General features: G+C 50.2%; 1 protein-coding gene across 10 annotated transcripts in view; it reads left to right on the forward strand.

Annotated features, from left to right (window-relative positions):
• The window catches only part of ATXN2 (ataxin 2), a 2,542,428-nt gene that overhangs the window by 1,207,373 nt on the left and 1,313,162 nt on the right, over positions 1–21,893 (forward strand). The window lies entirely within an intron of this gene.

The following is a 21,893-nucleotide window of genomic DNA, read 5'->3' on the forward strand; positions in this document are numbered from 1 at the left end:
ACTTATGCTAGATGTAAATCAAGAAAAAGAACTAATTCTTCAGTTCAGTATGCACCAATTATCTTAGGGGTAACGTTCATCTACACCCTTAAAAGTTGTCACCAAACTAAACTCACCACTGAGACCCCTTGTGCTGCCCTGACCTGGGCTTCCTTATGTAGTGAACTGTTTCATGGTATAAAATCCTATTTCTCCAGCATGGGGTCTGGCATGGATTCACATGCTCATGATTATTCACGTTCGTTTACAAACTGTCTTCCTCCCATAAACCAATCACTGAGCTCTGGGTCATACTGCCCCCAGCCAATGGCTGCCCTCTCCCTAAGCCCCTCCTCTGGCAGCCATCTTCAAATTTTTACCACACGTCCAAGTGTTGGGAGTCCTCGTTTTACGATCTTTTGGGGTAGGAAAATCCTAGTTTTGTTCGATCGAGCTAGTGTGCTTTATCTTGAATCATCCCATTAACTGAGATCCATTTTGCAGCATATTTCATTGCCCCTCAAGGGCAGAATCGTCGAGTGTTTCTTCTTCGAAGTTTCCAGAAGGCCATCAGGCCTACACCTCACGCTGGATCATGTCCGGGGAGAAGGACGACAGGGATTCCCTCTTCAAACTCTACACCAGCTGCGGTTTGCGGAATGTCCTTTGATGGCGATCCATCCGTGGGGATCCATGTTAGGCAGACGCCTGTGCAGTGCCCTTAGGGACCACTACACACAATTAAGACTACAGGTGGCAATACAAGTTTTTCCCTTGGTACAAGCCTGAACTAATAAGTTAAAGTGATAGCAGTAGCGGAACAGCCAGGTTTATCTCAAGAGTATATGAGAGTAGCAGAGATTACACAAAGGGACCACAATTACTGTGACTCAAGCAAACACTGACTCAAGGTTTCAGGTAAAAAATAAGTACATTTATTTTTAAACCGTTTGTTATAAACACGACACTTCTATTAATTCAAAACAACACGTAAAATATACTACAACCAACCAATTCACTTAGTACGGTATAACCTCAAGGTAAGTACTCTGTTTTAACGGACCGGTGTTCTGAAACAAAAGACGTTACCAGGAATACATTTGTGATCACTTTTTGACAGTAATGACAGTTCGGTCTTACTAAAGAAACGCGTATCCGCGGCAAGAAATGTTACCAGGGCAAAAACACACTTAGCACCCGAGATACCCACAGAGAGTTGGGGGTAAAAATCATAGGCAATACTTTTGTCAAGGCAGACAGAATCAGAGAACACTCATAGACAGAAATTCAAGAGTCAATAGGCCAGAGCCAGTTTCAAGTGTACCGGGTTCCTGTTGTAGAGGATCACGCAGTCGGACAGTTCACGATTCAACGTAGCCAGGAGTACTTGGATATTGTCAACCCAGGAAGCAAAAGTTAGAAGAAGGAGGGAAGACAAGGGCAAGCCTTGGAGGCGAAGAAAAGGGATTCACCCTAATTCCTCAAGCAGAACACAGTACCTTATTCAATGAAGAAGCTGGTGCCACAGCAGTTGTTCCTGGTAGTTTCCTGCAGACCCACGGTTCCTGGAGCTTCGATGCGAAGGAGGACGTCTGGAGGGGTCTGCACCACACAGGGCTGAAGCCGGCAGCAGCGACGGTGAATAAAAGGTGCGCTCCTTAAAAACAGGAGAGGCTCTTCAGGTGGCAGGGTGCAGCGATGTCAACCACGAAGAGGATCCTCTGGCTGAAGAAGATGAGCTGGTTATGCCCACCAGGCTCAAGGGAAGAAGACTCCGGACTGGATCTTCTCTGGTCGTCGAAGGGTAGATAGCTTAGGACTGCAGCGGGGCTTCACCGGGACGGGATAGTTGCAGCAGCCGACTACTTCTCCGCTTCTCTTAGGTTCCTTGTAGTTCCAGTGGCAACTCTGACTTCTAGCCCAAGAGCCCTGCCTTTTATGCGAAAATCCCCCATTCACACAGCCTGGCTGTCAATCACGCAACATTGGGGTTGTCCAGCCCGGACAACCACCTCAGCCAATCATGGCAAAGTGCGACTTGGGGTATCTTGTGCAGGGGGTGACTACACCCTTCCCTCACATTCAGCCCACCTAGACATTGAGGCGCCTAGAGGAGGGCTTCTTGGCAGAAACCCGCCAAAAGACAGTGAACAAAGAAGGCAAACCTGGTTTGCTGCGCAAAGTAAAACACAAGAAGGATTTTAACAAAAAGAAATGGCGATTTTAAACCCGACCAGAGCCAAAAGAAAAAGTATTTGGTCAAGCGGGTTTAAGTTTGAGGCTAATATAATAGCCTAAAACAATACCACGTTTATATAGTATAATCGCAGTAGAAAAGTTAAGGTAGATACCACTGCCACCAGCCAAATGTCATGATGCCTACCCCCGGGGAACCAGACCAGGTCCAGCAACTGCGGAAGCAGGCATTAAGATATTTTGAGCAAGCCCAAAAACCCCTGCTAGGGGCTGTTTGGATGCGGTCCTGGCGCCTATGGCGCCAGGCTCATATGGAGAGTCAGTCCTGGCGCCCATGGCGCCAAGCTCATAGAGTAGAACTTACCGGATGCAGACCCTGCTGCAAGCTTACCTGATGCAGACCATGCAGAGCTTAAAGCAAATGAGGCTTGGAAGGGACTATTTTACCTAGGGACTATTTTTTTACTCGGGTGGGGCTGGGGAGGAATACTTACTTGGGACTACTTTGGAGGCTATTTAAACCACGCCCGAAGAGCAGCACACGCTTCGTGTTATTCTGTATCCAGCAGCGTAACGCTCACCGTGTCTGCAAACCTGCATCCAGTCTTCTGCCACGCCCGCCTCGAGTCTGCAGCTCCTACAAAAAGGGAGGCACAGAAGGAGAAGAGGTTAGAATAAGAGCAAAACCTTCGATCCTTACCTGAATTCCGGATCCACCGTGCCTTCGAGCTGGAAGAAAGAAGCATTTTACGTACGCCGCCTCGCCTGCTGCAGCGCCGCGCTGAACTCACCGGCCTTCGCAGCATCCTCACGATCCACCGCATCCTTTTGCACGTTCCCGCCACACTCTGGCACCTAAGGGGAATACAAGAACAGCAAAGGTGAGCCAAGGGAATAAACCGAGGCAATAGGAACTACCCCCATAGACTTACCCGATTACCGCCGCGGGTACTATTGCTCTTCACGGTTGGCGCAGTCTCCATTGCATCCTCGCCGTACCCCGGCCTCTACGGGGAACAAAAGGACAAGGTGAGACGAAGGGACAAACAACGGGTACTCTTCTCACCACAATAGACTTACCTAATTTTACTGCCGCAGGCATTATTCCCCGAACTTCATATTTTCTCGCCACACCTGAATAACCGAGCAAGTCACAGGTTACATTCTGGCCTTATTTTATTGTGTAGGATAAGCCAAATCCTTACCTGAACTTTGTCAGCTACCACGAGGAACTCTTCGCTGGGGTCAAGCTGCAAACTGCAAGGAATCAGACCAGCGTGAAAGTCAGACATATGAACTCTTACGAACTACATACTTTTCGGAGTCAATATTGTTCTGGAACTCACCAATTCCTTCGAGCCAGTGAAGCAACTGGTTATCAACGCGCCCCTGCGCTCAATGCAGGATGGAGAGCTCATCTTTTGTAAACCCTCAGGTGAGACTATAAGAGGGGACATCAAAGATGATCTATGGGGAGAACAGCGGGGGTGGGTGAGATTTACGCTCAACCCCACGGGTGGTTAATTCCTTTTCTCCATTTACAGAAGAATATTCCTACGGGCCAAGCACACGAAGCTAGGTGGGCCAGTCCAGTCCGTCATCTCGGCCCTACGCGTCACATTGGTGGAGACCGCAGCTGTCCAGTTCAGATCGACTCCTCTGTGGGCGCCAGGTGAGCGCAACACCAAGTCTAAATGTTAAAAGAGCAAAACAATGCTCTAGGAGGTACAGATAAAAAGGGCTAAAATGGGGTGTACTGGATCTGTGGTTAACTAAGTAAAGTTAATGGCAAATTTACCCTTTTCTGGGGGACAGTAGTCAGCCCCAGAAATGAAGTCGGTGGGAAGTCTAAAAGACAACCCTGTGTCACTGCACTGAAGGTGCTGTGTAACACGCAAAAGAAGGGCTACTGAAGTGGTGTACTCCAGAGTCCACAATCACAAAATATAGAGGAAATACACATGGCATAACATGGTTAAGAGTGGGGGAAAAAGCTCACACTCTTACCAAGTTGAAAAAATAAATTCCAGACATCCAGCAAAGTTTCTGGGCGACTCACTAGGTGAGGGAAATTAGCCATAAAATGAGAATTCTCCCTAACAGTCCAAGACCAGGCCAAGCACTAAGAGTCCGGTTCCACCGGGGTCTCTTCACAAGCGGCTCCCACGACAGCCAATGCACGTTCATCTCCAGAAGTCTGTCTCCAGCCATTGCCCTAGCTCTTCGTCGAAGAGAAAGTCCACTACCCTAGGGAAGCTACGGGAATAAACCGGAGAAGTCCAAGCAACAGGAAAAGGTTGCCATCCTTCCCGTGAAGGCCCAGGTGATACAGGCTAAATCGTCCACATCTATCAAGCTGGTGGCAGCTGCACTTTTGAAGGCGAAAGGGGCTGACCTTGTCCACGGCACCCCTCTGGCGGCTAGGATGGCTCTTCCTCCCAGGCGTGAGGCTTCGGCCAAGCCAGTGGAAAAGACTCTGGAAAAGAGGATGCTGTCTATGAGCCTGAAGACGACCCCTCTGGGCCCAAAGAAGGGCGAGGGGAGTGGAAGAACTCCAGGGCACAGATATTTCTTCCGATGTCGAGGACGTTGGAGACGACGACGGGAATGCAAGTCCACTGCCTCCGGGAGAGCCGTTGCAATGGGCTCATCGGCGGCCAGGGCCAGTACAGCATCTCCAGCGCCTTCGACCATGACCCAATTCTCAGGATCTTCGAAAAAGAGGAAGTCGGACCATCCGGGCAAGGTCTTGGAGAAGACCCAGACTGGCCCTGCAGAGAAGGCCAAGGGGGAGCCGGGTCTCGACCCTCCCCCTAAGGTGAAGGCCGCGGATTCGGCCAAGACTGTGAAGGCCCAACCTTCCATTGAAGTGGTGGCAGCGTCCCTCGCGAAGGCTGCAGTGGCGGATCTGCAGGGCACGGCCCCAAAGGCGAGAGTACGCCTTCCGGTCAGGAGGGAATCCTCTTTCCAGCCCATCGAAAAGACACCGGAGAAGGTAATGCCCATAATTTCCCCGAAACAATCTCCCTTAGTCGCAGAGAAGGGGGGGGCATGGTGACCCTCCAGGGCACGGACAGCTCCAAAGAGGAGGAGCTCGCCAACCTCCTGAACCTTCAGGAGGGGCAATGCGTCAAGCGCGTGACCTACGGGAGGGATCCTGATGAGGGCGACGACTAAGGTGACAACGAGGAGACAGACTAGGAGCAGCAGGGCGGTGACGACGCGGAGGAGCAACCTAAGCCGTAAATGCTTTCGTCTGTCTCCACCACCTCTACAACCACCTGGGGATATCTCGATGGACATTCTTACGGCTCTCTATACCCTGTTCTCAGAGATCCGGAGAAGGATGCCTCTTACGCCGGCATCCCACCCCCCCCGCTTCACCAACACCATCGGAGGAAACGCCATCCAAGCGGAGGAGAGCCCACCCTCCTCCTCCATTCCACCCTTCGCCTCCCTCTCCCCCACCGAGAGATGAGACGGACCCAGACATGGCAACTCCCATTGGGGAATCTCCCATTGCCGCCTGCCAGATCACCGCCCGACGAGATGGGCTCGTTCCATGCCATGATCTCCAGGGCCTCAGAGCTATTCCAGCTCGTCCCTGGGTAGTAGAAGAAAGGTTTCCTATACCAGTGCCGGGAGGCGAAAAGGAAGACCGTGCTGTCGATTCCACTGTTGACATTTGGGATGAGCGGTTGTCCCTCATGAAGAACCCTTCATCGGCTCCGGCGAAGAGGGACCGTTATGAAAAGAAATGCAGGGTGCCAGACTCTCCGCCCAAGTGCTTATGGTCCTAGCCGTCGTCAGACTCTGTGTCGGCAGCGGCCAAGAAGTATTCTTCAGGCTCCTCCTCGTCGGCGGCTTCCCCCCCTCCCCCTGGATGGTGAGGGCAAGAAGTTGGATGGCATGGGGCGCAGTTATGTCGGCAGCAACGACTATCAAGGCCGCTAATGCACTGGCCATCATTGCGCGTTACAACAGAGCTTTGGTTCAAGATGTCCCCCCTCTTGGACTTCCTTCCCGAAGACAAGAGGGCAGAGGCATTGGAGATCCTACAGGAAGGCGAGGTGGCGTCGGACCACGCCATTACAGTGGCCACGGACATTGCCGACACTAGATTCCACCAGATGGGCAACAGCGTTTGCCTTTGTCAGCGGGGCTGGCAGAGGGCCTCTAATTTCCACCAGGATGTTCAGTCGAGGGTGTTGGACTTGCCCTTCGACGGGGACAATTTGTTTGGAAAGATTGTGGACGAGTCTCTCCAGGCCATCAAAGTGGGCACTGAGACGGCTCGTGCCTTTGGCACGCTTCACTAACGACGGCCGTCCTTTTGGACTTCTGGGGGAAAATCCCAAAGTTCTTCTAAAGGATTCGGAGGAGGTGCTTAGTCTTACTGTCAGCCCTCCTGCTCGTCGGCCCAGGAGACCTACAGGGGCGCGCCAAGTCTGGAGGTGGACGTCATCGCCAAGGCAGCGCTTAGACGTCAAAACAAGATAGAAGCGATCGTGGTGTCGGCCCCCACCTGTGCACCCCGTTGGGAGGCCGTCTCGCGAACTTAGTCAGCGTGTGGAAAACCATCTCATCCAACAGTTGTATACTGGACGCGCTCACCCACGGACACACCGTAGAGTTCCAACGGAAGCGTCCCTGGATACCACCAGTGGCCCATCAGGAAAATCACGTCCCTTAGCTCCTCCTGGAGGTACAGGCTATACTAAAAAAAGGGGGCGATAAAGCTCGTCCCAAGGAGGCTCCGGAGTGTACTCTTGTTACTTCCTCGTCAGAAAGAAGACCGGCGGTTGGAGGCTCATTCTGGACCTCTGCTGTCTGAACAAGTTCATCAAGTCCCAAAAGTTCCAGATGGTGACTTTTCAGCACATACTATGACAGCCGGATTAGGGGGATGTTCTATTGTCGCTGGACTTGGAAGATGCCTATTTTAACGTCCGCATACACAAGGGGCACCGCAAGTACCTACGCTTTGTGGCTCAAGGGCAACATTACCAGTTCAAGGCCCTTCCCTAGGGATTGAAATCGGCGCTGCTAGTGTTCACTAAATGTCTGGCACAGGTGACGGTGCTGCTATGGCTACGAGGGATCCACGTGTACCCTTATCTGGACGACTGGCTCATCCAAGCGGGCTCAAAGGACATCGCTGTCGACCACACCGCAAGGATCGTCCAAATCCTGACGGATCTGGGGTTCTCGATCAACTATGCAAAGCCTTGCTCGACTCCATTGCAAGACGCTCTGTTTCTGGGACCCGACTCAACACACTGTCGTGCCTAGTGTCTCAGTCGGAGGAGAGGATAGCGGCCATCCTCGGCAAGGTGCAACAGCTGTTGCCATGAAGATCGCAAGGGTGAGGTCCATCAAGTCCCTACGCGGCATGTCGTCATGCATAGACCTCGTTCGACTGTGCAGACTACGGATGCGTCCACTGCAGGAATTCCTGGACGCCGTTTCGATACAAGTGCCGGGAATCTTCGAGGATAAGATCACTCAACGAGTTTCCATCGAGCGATACAGTGGTGGGGAGTGCACCCACATCTGTCCGCAGGCGTGGATTTCCAGGCCCCACCTCAGGAGACGGTCACGACGGACGCCTTCTTCGAAGGATGGGGAGCGCACACTGGAAGTCGTCATGCAAGCGGCCTGTGGCTACTGGAGGAGAAGCGTTGCACATCAACATTCTGGAGCTGCGAGCCGTGTTTTGGGCCCTCAAGTCCTTTTTTCCATCCCTCAAGGGCAAGGTGGTACGGGTCTTCACGTACAAAACCACCACAATGTTCTACATTCTGAAGCAGGGGGGAACCAGATCTCCGGGTCTCTGCAAAGAGGCGCAGGACCTTTGGCACTGGGCCGTAGCCCAGGGGATGTGCCTCATCCAGTTTCATCTAGCAGGAGTGAAGAATATTGTTGCCGACTCTCTCAGATGGCAGCTGCGCTCGTGCCACGAGTGGGAACTTCGGCAGGACCAAGTGGATCACCTGTTCCACAGATGGGGCAATCCATAGATCGATATGTTTGCGATGGCGACAAACACCAAGTGCTGGAGGTTCACCAGCCGGGCAGCATGGTGGACGCGTTCTTTCCCTTGAGACAGCCTGTACCTGTATGTGTTCCCTTCGTTGCCGTTGCTTCTTTGACTAGTTAATCAACTCAGACAGTCCTGTTGCCGGATGATCCTCGTCACACCGGTGTGGCCGAGACAGATATGGTACCCGGACCTTCTGGGCATGTCCGCATCTTCTCCAGTCAAGCTTCTGGCAGTCACAGATCTTCTCACCAGGGAAGGAGGTGCAATTCTACACCACGACACAGGAGCGCTGAACCTGAAGGCCTGGCTCCTGCAGCACTAGAGTTTGGGGGCTACGATCTTCCAGCAGATTGTAAGGAGGTGCTCATCAAGGCCAGGGCTTCGTCTACTCTCAGATGCTACGTTCACAAGTGGAAGAGTTTTGCTGTTTGGTGCCGTACACAGAAGATCGACCCTCTAAGAGTCACTGCTCCGCAGGTGCTTCTTTAGTTGTCTTTGGCCAAGGCAGGACTGGCCCATGCTTCCATCAAAGTTCATCTGGCGGCTATCTCCCGCTGCACCAGATCTCCTGGACGATCATACTTATGGTTGCATCGTTTGGTCAAGGAGTTCATTAAAAGACTGTTTCGCTCGTTCCTGCCGGTGAAGGCTCTGGCCCCGGCCCCGGCGTGGGGGCTCAATGTGGTGCTTACTAGGCTCATGGGTCCTACGTTCGAGCCTATGCATTCTGGGCCACTGAAATCTTTGTCTTGGAAAACATCTTTTCTTGTGGCCATCACCTCAGCATTACGAGTGGGAGAAATCCAGGTCCTCTTGTAAACCACCTTATTTGAAATTCCACACGACTAGGGTAGTGCTGCGGACGCACCCCTCCTTCATGCCCAAGGTGCCACTGGACTTTAATCTAAACAAGCCCTTGGTGTTACCTGTATTCTTCCCGACGCCTTCGTCGCTGGCTGAATGGACTTTGCACTCGCTGGATGTGGCTAGAGCACTGAAGTTCTATGTTGACTGCACAAAGAGATTCCAGAAGGCGCTGCAACTTTTTGTGAACTTTGGCCTTGTGAACCATGGGACGGCCCTCTCAAAAGCTTCCATTTCCAGGTGGCTCTCCGGTTGTAATCACCCATTGTCACTGGTTGGCAAACTGATGGTTGCCTGGCCGTCCGAGAGCCCACTCGACCAGAGTGATCGCTGCAACTACGGTGCTCCTGTCCGGTGTGCCCCTGCTGGACATCTGCAGGGCTGCTACATGGAGGTCGAAGCACACCTTCACGAAATTCTACTGCGTCGACAGTGATTCCAGGGAGGAGTCAAGAGTCGGCCAAGCAGTGCTGCGCAACCTGTTCGCTTGAAAGTGAGCCTGGTGAGGAGGTAAGAAATGCATAATGTTGAGATGCTTAATGATGAGCCTTGCCACCTCCCGTGGTTATGCATGTGTGTACTGCTATGTATTCTTTATTCTTGAGCATGTGAATCCATACCAGACCCCATGCTGGAGAAGGAACAAGTTACTTACCTGTAACTGTTGTTCGAAGGGATTGTGTCCTCCGACGTATTCCTCATCTTAGATATCTCCTTCCAGCTCTGCTGGCCTCTGAAAATGTTTTTCTCTAGAGGGCGCTGCGCGTCAACGTCCTCCGAGTCGATGTCCCTCGACAGCCGCCGTGTCGACGTCATCCTGCCTATAAAGGCTGCGCGCAGCGTCCGTTGCTCAGTTCCGTTTTTCCGCGCTTACTCAGTGCCTCGGAATACCGTTGCTCAGTTCTTGTCAGATTAATCATATTTACCTCGAGTTATTCGATCCGTACTCGATGGCTTCCTCGTCGGAACCGACAACTCCTCGATCCGGCTTCAAAAAATGCCGAGATTGTGGAAAAAAGATGTCACTGACTGACCCTCACAGAGTTTCTGTGGTGTTTGGGAGCTGAACACCATTGTTCGGAGTGCGATGACTGTATGTCCATGACAGCTAACGCCCTGAAGGAGCGTAGGGGGAAGCTGGAGAAAGGTAAGACTTTTAAAGCTTCTTCTTCGTCTCCTCGTCACCATTCGCGCTCCAGGTCTCGGAGTGGGTCCCATCACTCCTCGAGATCGAAGCACTCGAAGAGGAGACGTCGAAGATCCCCTTCTCCGTCGTCTTCTTCCTCTCTTTCGCCAAAAAGAATCCCTTGCCCCACGAAACATAGTTCCTGGGCTGAATGGGAGGAATTCCGCAAAAATATGATGAGCGTCTTCGAGAAAGCGGCCTTGACCCCCTCGAAGACTGCCGAGAGCGATGCTCTGGTCGAAAGACCCGAAGGTCAAAAACGCCGCGGGTCGCAGTACCCAGCGAAGAAAACCTCTCGAACCCTCGAATAGGACTATGACCTCCAAACCTTCCTCGAAGGTTCCGTCGACGCCGCCGACGAGGGTTCCGTCGAGGTCGATGTCTTCGACGCCGTTGTCGAAGGGACCTTCGACACACGAGTCTGTCGACTCGACGCCAGCGTCGACACCGGTGTCGACGCCAAGAAAAGTCACGGTTACAACACACCCAGTATCTATCCCCAGGTCCTCGACGTCGATGGCTTCGAGATCATCGAGTAGAATCCCAATTCTGTCGTGGTCTTTGAGGCCTCCGCCTTTGTTTTCGACGCCACGCTCGAAGCCTTCGGCGTCAACGACATCGACGTTTTCGAGGCCGATTATGACAAGTTCGGCACCCTCAGCCTTGGAAATGGGGTTTACACCCTTTATGAGTTCAGAACAATTGAGGACTATGTCCTCAATATTGGAAGAGGGTGAATTGTCTGAACAGGAAGACACATTTGAGCTGCAGGGACCTGTCACCCCAATTAGAGAGGAATTTTCCTCTGAAGAACGCAGGTTAAAGGATCTTCATGATTCCTTACATGAGGCAAGTGGGTTAGACACCTCCCCTGAGGTGGAATTTGCCAGACCAGACCCGGGGGAACATGCTGAAACCCCTTATAGAGCCTTAATGGCCAGGATCACAGAGTTTATGGGGTGGTCTGCAACTTCACAATCTTTCCAACAAGATGACCTCACGGATATTCTTGACAAAGGCCCACAGGAGGATCCTGTGGTGCCTTTTCATAAAGCTTTTCAGAGGAAGATCATGACAAACTGGGAAACCCCAGATGTCGTACCAGCAGTAAATAAAAAACTGTCTACAAAGTACAGGGTATCCTCTACAGACCCGGAGTTTTTGTCTAAACACCCATCCCCAGAAAGTCTGGTGGTACAGGCAGCATCCTCTACCGATGTCAAGACGGCTTATCCTACCGTCCCACAGGACAGGGACGATAAAAAATATGATGCTATGGCAAAGAAAGTCTTTTCAGCATGTAGCATGGCGTTAAAATCTGTGAATGCTACTTGCACCCTTGCTAGGTTCAGCCATACACTTTGGGAGTGCGCTTCTACAGCGGCTGACTGCATCCCGGAGGGAGAAGAAAGGGATGCGTTCCCGAATATTATACAGGACGGTAAAGACGCTATGTGCGAATCCCTCCAGACGGGCATTGATTCGGCTGACAGTATCAGCAGAGCAATGTTGGCAAGTACATCAACCAGGATATTCGCTTGGTTGAGAAAGTCTGGTTTTGCCCCAGATGTGCAAGCCAGGCTCTTGAACATGCCATTCGATGGCTCTTCTTTGTTCGGGAAAAAGGCGGATGACAGTTTAGAGAAACTGCAAACTTCAAAAGCAGCAGCAAAATCCCTAGGAGCTGCAATCCGTCAGACTCCTTTTCGTCCCACAGGAACCTCTGCGAGGGGCAAGTCCTTTCGCTTCTACTCCGCATTCGGAAGAGGTAGAGGACGACCGGCTCAAAGGGGACAAAGAAGAACTACCCGAGGTGGACAGGGTAGATATTCAAAAGCTGCAGCAACAGCAGGTCCCTCTTTACCATCGGCATCTGCATCAGCCGCCCCAAAACCACTCTGAAGACTTCCCTCACAGGACACCTGTAGGAGGCAGGTTGACTCAACATCTGGCGGTATGGCAAGCTATCACGTCAGATGCTTGGGCATTGGAAACAGTTGCCCAAGGTTACTGCCTGCCTTTCCTACGTATACCTCAGAGTCATCCACCGGGGATCAGCTCTCAGAAAGCTCCAGATCCGCTCCTCTTGCAGGAAATTGTGGACCTGCTAGAGAAAGGTGCCATAGAACTGGTACCTGTAGCGAGAGGAACAAGGGCTGGTACTCCCCTTACTTTCTCATTCCGAAGAAAGACGGAGGACTGAGACCCATCTTGGACTTGCGAGAATTGAACAAATTCCTCAGGAAAGACGAATTCAAGATGGTCACTCTTTCTCAGATCCTCCAGGCCCTTCAGTTCCAGGACTGGTTGGTATCTCTGGACCTTCAGGACGCTTATTTCCATGTGCCTATCCATCTCAAACACAGGAAATACCTGATGTTCGCAATTGGCAACTCTCACTATCAATTTCGAGTACTGCCATTTGGGCTGACCTCCGCCCCGAGGGTCTTCACCAAGTTAATGTCGGTAGTGGCGGCAAGTCTAAGGAGGGAAGGGATTCACGTCTACCCCTACCTGGACGATTGGTTGATCAGGGCTGTTTCTTCGGAGCAAGCTCAGATCCAGCTAAATCACGTGTGCCACTTCCTTCACAGACTGGGCTTCTCCCTAAATTTAAAGAAGTCACAAATGATACCATCGCAGAGACTCCAGTTCATAGGAGCGATCCTGGACACTTCCCTGGGAAAAGCCTCGCCACCAGAGGTGAGGGCTCAAGATATTCTACAGATGGTTACCAAGTTCCAACATGCCCAACGTCTCCCAGCCTTTGACTTTTTGAGGTTGCTAGGCCTCATGGCATCCTGCATTTTCCTAGTGCCAGAGGCTCGCCTGAGAATGAGATCCCTCCAATGGGCACTGAGGACTCAGTGGTCACAATTCTCAGGGAGAATGACAGATCTTCTTCAGGTTCCCGAGAGAGTAGCTCGAGACCTTCAGTGGTGGGCCTGTCAGGAGAACATTCTGAAAGGAGAACAGTTTTAGCAACTCTGGCCGGAGATAACAGTAGTCACGGATGCCTCACTCACGGGGTGGGGAGCCCATGCCAACGACTAGACCATCAGCGGTCGTTGGTCTCCATCGGAGTCCAGCCTACATATCAACCTGTTAGAGCTGAGAGACATCAGACTGGCGCTGAAGGCGTTCCTGCCAGCTGTACAAGGGAAGAACGTCCTGATAATGACGGACAACACGGTGGCCATGCATTACCTCAACAAAAGAGGAGGCGTAGGATCACTACCTCTGTGCAGAGAGGCGATGCAGCTCTGGTTTTGGGCAATCCAAGAAGGAATCTCTATCGGCAGTTCACCTAGCCGGAGAGAAGAACTTGACAGCGGACGCTCTGAGCTGGCAGAGCACATTCTCCCACGAGTGGGAGTTAGCTCAGGAAGTCCTTCAAGAGATCTTCGCCCTTTGGGGAACCCCTCAGGTAGATCTGTTTGCCACCAGCCTAAACAGGAAATGCGACCTGTTCTGCTCAAGGGAATTTCCCCCGAGAGGAGCTCTGGGAGACGCGTTCATAGTGGACTGGGAGTTTCCGCTTCTGTACGCGTTCCCACCGGTCCCTGTCATTCATCAAATGATCAGGAGGTTGAGAAGATTCCGGAGAACCATGATCCTAATTGCCCCGGATTGGGCCAGGAGAACGTGGTACCCGGACCTTCTAGACTTGTCCATCTGCCCTCCAATTCGACTTCCACTCAGAGAGAACCTACTCTCACAGAAGGGAGGTCAGGTTCTCCATCCAGACATCAAAACCCTCAACCTTCACGCTTGGCTTCTGAAAGGCTGAGGTACAAGGATTGGGACCTCCCTGATGATGATATGGAGGTGTTGCTTTCGGCAAGGAGGCCAGCAACAAAGTCTTTATACCGCTGCCGTTGGAACAGATTTTGCAGCTGGTGTAGAGAACAGAATATCGACCCTTTTTAATGTGGTACACCAATGGTTTTGTCCTTCCTTCTATATTTGGCGAATTTAGGCCTTCAAGTTGGCACCATTAAGGGCTATCTTGCAGCGCTATCCATCTTTAAGCGCACTGCGGAAGAACCATCCTATTTCAAATTACCCTTGGTAATACAGTTTCAAAAGGGGTTAACCAATGTTTATCCCCCAAGACCATTCCAAGTTCCCCTATGGGATTTAAACTTAGTATTAAATTTCCTGATGGGCACACCTTTCGAACCACTCCATTCTTGTTTGTTAAGATTCCTTACCCTTAAAACTGTTTTATTAATAGCACTTACATCTGCTAGAAGGGTGAGCGAATTACAAGCTCTTTCTTGTAAACCCCCTCACACAATATTTCACAAAGACAAAGTTGTCCTGCAAGTGAAGCCTAATTTCCTCCCAAAGGTGGTTTCTGAATTCCATATCACTCAGAAGATTACCCTACCATCTTTCTATCCTCCTCTTCACCCGGGGAAAGAGGAAGAGAGGTTACACAGGCTAGACCCTAGAAGGGCTTTAAGTTTTTACATCAGAAGACTAGCCAGGATAAGACCGGCAGACCAGCTGTTTGTAGGTTACGCAGGTCACAAGCTGGGGTTACCAATAACTAAGCAGACCATTTCCAGATGGATCATTCTAGCCATTCTGGAATGTTATAAACTGGCAGAGAAAGAGCCCCCTCAAAACCTTAGGGCTCATTCGACCAGAGGGTATAGCAGCTTCATCGGCCCTCAAAAGAGGCGTGCCGGTTAAAGACATCTGTGCGGCCGCTACATGGTCGTCTGTCCATACCTTTACACGTTTTTACAATTTGGATTCCTCCTCCAGTCAAGAGACTAGGTTTGGAAGGGCTGTACTGCATTCTATTCATCAATAGAAGACAGCGTAAAGTCAGTACTCCCTCCTTCAATAATAGAATACTGCTATGGGAGCCTATCTAAAATGAGGAATACGTCGGAGGACACAATCCCTTCGAAGAACAAGTTACTTCTTACCTTGTAACGTTCTTTCGACGGGATGTTCCTCCGACGTATTCCTAATCGGCCCTCCCATCCATCCCCGCAGTTCTACTTCCCGTGTTGTTGCAGCTTACGCTCCTTCAGGGTGATTAGTCTAGTCCAGAAAGTATTGTGGGCTACAAAACGGAACTGAGCAACGGACGCTGCGCGCGGCCTTTATAGGCAGGATGACGTCGACGTCGATATGGCGGCTGTCGAGGGACATCGACTCGGGAGGACGTCGACGCGCAGCGCCCTCTAGAGAAAAAAAATTTCCGAGGCCAGCAGAGCTGGAAGGAGATATCTAAGATGAGGAATACGTCAGAGGAACATCCCGTCGAAAGAACGTTACAAGGTAAGAAGTAACTTGTTCTTCTCCAGCATGGGTCTGGCATGGATTCGCATGCGATATCTCCTGCAGCTCTTCTCTTGGTCCTACTGCCACTTTACATGCTACGAAATCTGAAGATTGCTGCCAGGAGGGGCTTGGGTAGAAGGCAGTCATTGGCTGGGGCAGTATGACCCATATCTCAGTGATTGGTTATTAGGAGAAAGACAGTTCAGAAATTAAACTAAAACTGTTTTTTTATTTACTGAGGATTCCCAGCCTGACGACATGGAATATTCATGAGCATGTGAATCCATGCAAGGCCAATGGTGGAGAACAGCAGTTACAGGCAAGTAACTTGTTTCTAATGTCATTAGCGACCTCCAGGCATATTTTTAGAAAGAACAGAGGTACTATGCACGATTGTTTTATGCTTCATTTGTTAGTACAGAAATACACAGTATTAAAAGGCATGAAAATATACGCTGCATTCCTTGATATAATGGCTGCCTTTGATTCAGTCTCTAGAGAAATATAGTGGAACCTCCTATCATCATACAAAGTCCCACCTCAACTGATCTGGATACTAAGGTTATTGCACTCCGGAAATGCTGCATCGGTCCGTTATGGTCTATGGGGTGAAAATAATGGTTTGTTTGTTAGCAAAGTGGTGAGGCAGACTTTTGTTTTGGCACCCCTTCTAATTAATTTGTAAGTACAAGTGATAATTGATGCACTGTTGGGGGTGCTAGGATTGGCCAAAGATGGCCACAGATAAGTACCCTGACTTATTTTATGCAGATGATGCAGTTTTATTGGGCACGATACTGCAGGGACTCAAAAGGCAATGGCTTTTTTTATTATTTTTTTTTAATATTTTCATTTATAATTTTTTTATTGGCCACGTGCGAGGAACTCCAATTGAGTATTGATCAAGTGTTCATTTTTAAACCACGTTTTGTAAAATGTAGTTCCCTTACTATTAAGGTGAATGGAGTTTGGCTTGACCAGGTCAAGAATGTTGACAACCTGAGGGTACGATTCTTGGAGTCTGAAGTCTGGATTGCGCAGGTGGGTTACCACTTTGGGAAAATTCAGCAGGTTGATTAATGCTTTCCATGCATGTCATGGACGAGGTGTGATCTCACCAGCTCTGACCTCTATGGAAGCAGGCCATTCCTGCAGCCCTGTAAGGGGCTCTGCTCTGGGGTTACTCTAATACGGGCAAACCTGTAACAAGTGAACATACGTTTTTATTAAATTGGTACTGCTACTCGGAAGCGTTCCCTCAGCCCTGGTACTTTTAAAACTGGATGTTATCCCAGTGAGCGTCTTAGTTACACTGAGATCTGTTATTTTTTTGTTGAGATTGTGGAACCAGGAACGTCTGGAGAATCTTAGAGAAGCCCTATGCCATGTCATGTCTCTGACTGGAGGCCAATCAATTGATTGGCTGCGTCATGTAAAAAAAATGCTTAGCGTGGAGAGAGGCAATTTATGGGCTAACCCATAGTTGGCCTGCCGGAATGAAGAGAGAAATAAAGTTTGAAGTGATTCAAAGAGCCAGAGACTCGATGGTGGTCGATGCTATGAAGTTGAAGCTGGGCCTGGGATAGCTTGCATCATGTTCATTTGATAAATAATGTTATTTGGACGTAATCTCTCCAACGTTAGAAAAATATTTATATATGCGATGGAGACTTGTAAGTCACCCCGTGGATCCTGGATCTTCCTTTGGAGGGGAAGGACCTTTTTCTTTTATCCACGGATGTCGAGCTGATAAAAAAGATCTGTACACAGACCTCAAAGTCTTTGGCCGTCCTGACCAAACCTGGGCAAAAGTCCTTCATTCAGGCCAAACTTAAAACCCTGCTCTTTCAGTGGCTTCAAGGGGTTTAGGGACCACGTTGCGTGGGGACCAGACCGGTCCCCTAGTAACCACAGGAGGCAATGATAGAGGACATTGCAGGTCTCCCCCAAACCCCCCACCCATCCTCCGCTACTGACCCAGATGCCAAAAAGCAATAACTTAGCAGTCAGTCAACACAGCTCGCCTGTAGGGGGGTCGGCTGGCTCTCTTGACGGACAGCTGGATCCTTTTGTTAGTCTCAACAGGGTTCAGTCTTCCTCTTCTTTTTCCTCTACCTTCTTCTCCTCCCTTGCTTCATATAGGGTCTGTTACGCTGTTGCGGGAGATCATCTTTTGGACATGCAGGCAGTGGAGCGGGTTTCTCTGACAAGTCAGTCTTCGGCTTCTATGCCAGGATTTCTGCAGTACCCAAGAACAACCAGGCCGACCTGAGGGTAGTCCTGGACCTGTCATTCCTCAACCTATCTTTACCACTTGAACTCTTCAAGATGATCACCCCAGCACATGCAGCCGAGTCTCTGTGCGCAGACGATTGGATGTGTTGCCTAGACCTCAAGGATGTGTACCTTCATGTCCCCATCTACCAACTGCACTGGACATTTCTGCGGTTATGTCGCTCCACTTCCAGTACAAGGTGCTGCCATTTGGACTCGTGTGTTCACTAAACTCATGAATGTGGCGGCTGGTGGTCTCTGCCTGGAAGGCCATCACTTATACCCCTACTTGGATGACTGGTTGTTGAGGGCCAGCACACTCCTGCCAACGACTGGCGGATGTTCTTCACCAGCTGGGGTTCTCACTCAACCAGCGGAAGTCGCAGTTGGCTCCTGCCCAGGACCTTGTGTTCCTCAGGGTTCGCTGGGACACAGCCGTGCAGTGGGTGTTGCACACGCCCAAGAAGCTCTTATACCGCCGCAAAGCGATGGGGAACTTGCTGGCCAATTCCTCCATCTCAACATGGTGGTATCAGCACCTTCTGGGCCTGATGGCGTCTTGCATGTTCAAAATTCGACATGTCCACCTCCAGATGAAATGACTCCAGCTCCACTTGGTGGCCAGCTGGGACCAGGAAACTGGGTCGCAGTCGGACAGAATCCCTGTTCCCCTGCCCCTCCTTACAGATCTTCAGTGGTGACTGTTGGACTGCAGTTTGGCAGTGGGAGCCTCCTTTACCCTGCCGGAGCCCGCCCTGGTGGTGACAGATTCTTCCCCCTCAGGCTTGAGGGCTACTTGATTCATGGCGCATGGTCCTGGACAGAGGACCTCTTGCAGATCAATCTGCTCTAACTCAGGGTGGTGGGCTTGGTGCTCAGGGCTTTTCTACCGCTCATCAGGGACGAGGCGTTTTTGGGCAGGACCGAGAATTCCACAAAAAGTTCTACCTTAACAAGTCAGGGTGGCACTCGATTACCCCCCGCCACCCCCCACACCTATGCATGGCGGCTGTGTCGATTTGGGAATGGGCTCTGTTGGAGGGGAAATGGATCGCCTCGGTCCATCTTCTGGGGGACAGCAATGCAGAGGAGGTCCGCCTCAGCCCCCTGGGGTTCAACACCTACGAATGTGAGTTACACTAACTGTTTGTTGCTCCTGTTCCAGAAATGAAGGTTTCCAGATCTTGACTTATTCACATCTCCACTGAATTACAAGTGCCCCCCGGTTTGCTTCTTTTGCAGGGTGGGCTCATGGGTCTCTGGGGGACACGTTCCAGCTCTGCTAGCACGGCCAGAGGTGCTATGTGTTTCCTTCTCTGTTGCTCCAGTGGACACCTGCAAATGTTTAAGCCTCGGTGGGCTGCAGCCTCATCCTGATCGCCTCACTGTCCGTCGAGTGCTTGGTTCTCGGATCTGCTGCAGTTGTGCTCCATGAGGTTTGTCCATCTCCCAATCCCCAGCAAGAGGCTTCTTGATACAGCAGGTTGAGGCAGTGGAGCCCCTGGACCGAGCCAGCCAGGCTGGCCCTCGCAGCCTGTTTCCTGACCAGCTGAGACTGCACCATTCCGCCGGCGGTCAGGGTCTCAGGGGGGGGGGGGGTGGCTTTCCCAAGACCGGCGCTGCGTCCCATGCGATATGCTACATTTAAAGTTGAAGTTAATTTTTTTGCTGCCAAAGTTTCTGGTACCATCCCTCTGTTGGGGGACACCCACAAGTATGGTGGAAAGGGAAATGAGGACTATGAGTACTCTAGCCACCCCACAAGGGAGGCGAGCCCGCTCTGCAGGACCCTCTCTAGGATTCTGGGCTAGTGGGACCTCATTGGGAGTAACTACACTTTAGGTGACAAGGACTCTCCTTCCCCTGAGGAACTCTTTAGTTTAAGCACCATATCAGCGTACGTGGGACTGCCTCTATGAAGAATAATGGGTCTTACCTACAAGTGGCTGCAGGCAATGTTGAAGCAAACCAGTCATCAAAAGGAAAAGAAGCTACCTCTTTAAGAAGAGATGTATATTTAACTGGGACAAGTCGATTACGAGGGGAGAGAGTGTATGGTGCACAGAGGAAGACCCCTGATGTAATCATTAATCATGCATTGGAGAGGATGAGCCAGAAGCAAGCAGCGGAGCCCATGACTTTTGGAAAGGGGAAGAAAGCCAAGTTGAGACGCCGGAGGGTCGGCAAGTCCAGCATCAAGGAATCAGTTGGCAGATAGAAGAGTGCTGTGCAAGGTGGTGGGTGACCACCACCACATCGTGGTTCGTAAAATGCTCAGCTAACGACGCAGAGACCATCGTACCTGGGAGCACTAGCAGCTCCCTGCCTGCAGCAAAGCCGAGAAGGGAACGCCAGCGAAACCAAAGACAGAGAAGCTAGAGAACAAGGTCTTTTACCAGAGAGTGCTGAGCCCTGCAAGTTTCCCTTGCATACACAAAGTTACTGGGGAGAACGGGAGAAGCCGGTAGGGGTCCTCTTCTTCCAGTTCCTCATTGGTTCTTTCGTTCCAGTGGGGACTCTGCTCTTCCAGACCCAGAGACCTGCTTTTTATTCAGTTTTCCCCCATTAATACAGCCTGGCTGTCATTCACACAGCAGGGTGGCTGGCCTGGCAAGGCCAATCCCCTTAGCCAATCAGACAAGAGTGCGACTTGGGTTACCAAGGAAGCCCATGGCAGGGGTCCGAAGATCCCTCCCTCACATCCTGCCTACCCAGACTATTAGACGCCTTAAGGAGGGCTTCTGTGCAGAAGTCGCGAAAAGACAGCGAACAAAGGAATCATCCCCGGGTTGGCGCGCAGAGTAAAACACGAGAAAGACTTTAACAGAAAGAAATGGCGACTAAACCCAACCGGAGCCAAAATAAAATGTATTTGGTATTTATGTTCGAGGCTAATATAATAGCCTAAAATATTACCACTTTTATATAAGATAATTGCGGTAGAAAAGTTAGGGTAGTTACCACTGCCACCAGCCAAGTCTTAGTGTTAAGGGAGTGAAACAAGGCTCCAAGAGGCACAGACAAAAAGATATAGTTAACCCTTTTTTAAAAAATGTTATTTGTAACATCTAGTTTCTTAAAAACTTTTATTACAATTTATTTCATCCCTTCAGTAGTCACAATTTCCGATGTCAAAGTAAGTTCTTTATCTTTTCAGTTTATGGCTTTTTCTAGGAAGTTTATCACCAAACAAATTAAGTGTACCGAGCTTTCGCTCAAGATCCGGATCCACAGATCCTCCATCATATCATTTGCAGGCTTAAATTTGCTCTGGTGGATGGATCTCAAGTCACTTAGATCCTCACATTCGATCAACAGATGTTTTATGGACTCCAAGTACAATTGGCAAAGCCGATATGCATCATCTGTCACAGTCTTCATTTGTCTCATCGCCATCATTTGGTTTGTTTTGTATATATTCATTCTTAGTCTGAGAAATTTATCTCGAAGGAAATAGGCATAAGTATTTTGTCATGTTATCAACTTTTTTCTTTGTCGGTCCCAAATCTAAGGCTGTCGACATCTTTTCATACTTGTCCAGGTTTTCAATCCATAGCCACTCTTTCAGCTTCTTTCTCGCAATTTGTGGACGATTCAACAGTCTGTCCATCAAAACGTTTGTGGTCTGCATATTTATTACTCTTTCTGACCATTTTAAGAGCAAGCCTTTATGCAGATGTTTTCCTCCTGATCTTAATATTTTAAATGCTGGTTCAGGATTTCGATATTTCCATCTTTCGTAGCAAGGTCCTGGATTTCCATAGTACTGTTCCATAAAGACTTTCCAATGCCAGCTTGTGGCGTATTATAATCATGGATAGATATTTATGTAATCTCAAGACTCGCGCCAGAATATACCTTCCATTTGAGACCAGATCTTTTGGTCTATATTCCAGCCCGCTTCTGCCCCAAAAGTTATTGTAGGGACTACTTTCTGCTGATAAAATGTACAGAGCGGTGTTATTGAGAATTTACTGTAAAACGTTTGAATTCTTGCTCCTTGTAAGGCAAGCGTTGTAGTCCGATAGAATAATTTTTGTACCCAAC

The sequence above is a fragment of the Ambystoma mexicanum genome, chromosome 10 (assembly GCF_040938575.1).
Source record: "Ambystoma mexicanum isolate Mex_15411 chromosome 10, UKY_AmexF1_1, whole genome shotgun sequence".
Classification (NCBI taxonomy): Eukaryota; Metazoa; Chordata; class Amphibia; order Caudata; family Ambystomatidae; genus Ambystoma; species Ambystoma mexicanum.